The 2,347-nt window shown below is 34.3% G+C and overlaps 1 protein-coding gene across 1 annotated transcript in view; it reads right to left on the reverse strand.

Moving 5' to 3' along the window:
• Positions 1-2,347, reverse strand: part of PDE3A (phosphodiesterase 3A) — a 258,068-nt gene that overhangs the window by 42,863 nt on the left and 212,858 nt on the right. The window lies entirely within an intron of this gene.

Below are 2,347 nucleotides of genomic sequence, written 5' to 3' on the forward strand. Positions count from 1 at the left end.
CTGATCAGGGAGAACTGTAACTGAATTTCAGGTTTCTGATTCTTGATGGATTTTTTCCCCCTTTTGGCAGACTCGCAGGTATTTTAGTTGAATCAAGCATGCTTAATATATAGGCTATTTTATAAACATTTAGCTCTGCTGTGAGAGCAGTCTAGAGATGCCACAATGCAAAGTCCTCCCCAAATAATCAGGATAGAGATACCTTATGCACTTTATGCCAAGAATGGAAAGACACTTTTGCCTTGGCTGTGGCTCTAATTTCCACCATCTGCCTCTGCGATATCTTAAATGGGCTTTCTTTTCCTTTGACACTTTACCCTTTCTCATTGAGAGCAGTCATATGAATTGGGGAGCAGGACACAGGAAGATGCGGCTGTTCCTCATGTCTGTTCCCTCATTTGTTATGTTATTTCCAGTGAAATCACTAGCCATAACTTTCAGCTTTCTTTTCTTCCTTTTTACTGAGGTAAAATTGACATGTAACAATATATTAGTTTCAGGTATACAACATAATGATTCAATTTCACCTTCTTGAGTTTATCATGTTGGTTACTGTGATTTTAATTTTATTACCTAAATGAAGAACATGAGAGACAGAAAACCAAATCCTTCCATTATCTTGTACTTAGTCAAGGGCAGTGCCAAAAGATTTTAATTTTAAATTGCCTCAATTTGTTGTTTTCAATTTTTTTTCTAGTATAAAATCATTAAGACAAAATAAAGAATTTAGGATGAATTATGTGAGCTTGGACAATTTACTTAACATTTCTGTGCCTGTTTCCTCATCTGAACCCATTTCCTGAGCTACACAAAATGTAGAACACTTCATATTTCATTTTTTGAGTAACATATGATTGTCCAATATTTTAATTCTATCTTTAAAAAATACCCACAAATCTGGAAATGCTATTATTTATGCATATGATGTTTGTTTGATGGACTCATGGTTTTCAACTTTATTTATTCACCATTTTTATTACATCTTAGACTTCTCTGCTATTACTTTTATTTCTAGACTTCATCCATCCTAAGTTCTTGTAGTTAAAATTTGGTAGTTGGTAAAATTTTGACTTATCGGAAAATGTCTTTAGTTCACTCCTATTCTTGTGAGATAGATTTGACAGACACACAATTATAGGTTGACTATCAGATTCTCTCGGAACTTTGAATAAAATATTCTGTGTTCCGATGCCCTTTATTCCAGAAAGTTCTGCTCTCAGACTGACTGCTTTTCTGGAAAAGGTTATTTGACTTTATCTGTCAGACTTTAAATTTTATTTTTGTCTTTGATGCTGTGTAGTTTCACCACTTTGTGTCCATGTGTGAATTATTTCCCCTTTACTCCACTTTTCCTCAGAGTTTATGTCCCATGTTCTCTACTACAAGTATGATTATCTAATTAGAAAGTCTAATTCTTTTTCTTATATTCTTTAAAATCTTTTACATTTTCCAGTTTCTCATTCATGTTGCACTCTGGGTAATTTCTTCACATTTTCTGTCTCCCCGTCTATTAATTTTCCCTTGAATACTATATTACGTCACTTAACATATCGTATTACCTTGCTTATATTTTTAAATGTTATGTTTAGATGACCTTCAATGATATCGTCTCCCATTGCTGTTATTTTTATAACCTTGTATTTTTCGTTTAATATTTTAAAATTAAATGAAAATTTTTAGCATTTAAATATCTCCACCCTTTCAGAGATCTGTAAAGTTATTTTTCTTTCCTTTTTCTCTAACTCATATTTCTTGTGTGCTTAGTGATCTTGGTTGCAAGGTCTGATTTGTATGAATTTGATATGTTGAAATCATATGGCCCTTACCTGGTGATGCTTTCCTTCAAAAATTATTTGCACATATTTTTATAGGGAGCCTAGGGGTCCTCCTGACCTATGATCACTTTAGTACTTTTTAAAAGTCTCAGGTTTGATGTGAAATGCTCATATCCAGTTCCTTCACCTTGCTGGAGTCCCACCTGAGTCTCCACAACATTGAGCTAATCTGTATCTGCCCTCAGGGCAACCTAATTGAAGTATCTTCCCACCTTGCCTGTTCCTGGCCTAGGTGAAAGCTCCAGTCTATTTCTCAGGTCATGTGATCTCTAAGATTTAATGAACATTTTCAAAGAGCAGAGAGGACCTGCTTAGTTTTTGAAAAACCAAATAACCTTTACTGGTTTCACTCAGTGATGCAATTCCAATAAAAGTATACTTGCTGGAGAAAGCGTCTTTCTAACACCAAACAGTAGAGATTTAAGCAACGTTGGTGCTTAAAAGGTTTCAAGAAACAGTCGCCAATATAAAGGGGGTGATCAAAGGGAAAGAAATCACTAAATTTTTCTTTC

This window comes from Myotis davidii, unplaced genomic scaffold (assembly GCF_000327345.1).
Source record: "Myotis davidii unplaced genomic scaffold, ASM32734v1 scaffold346, whole genome shotgun sequence".
In the NCBI taxonomy this organism is placed as follows: Eukaryota; Metazoa; Chordata; class Mammalia; order Chiroptera; family Vespertilionidae; genus Myotis; species Myotis davidii.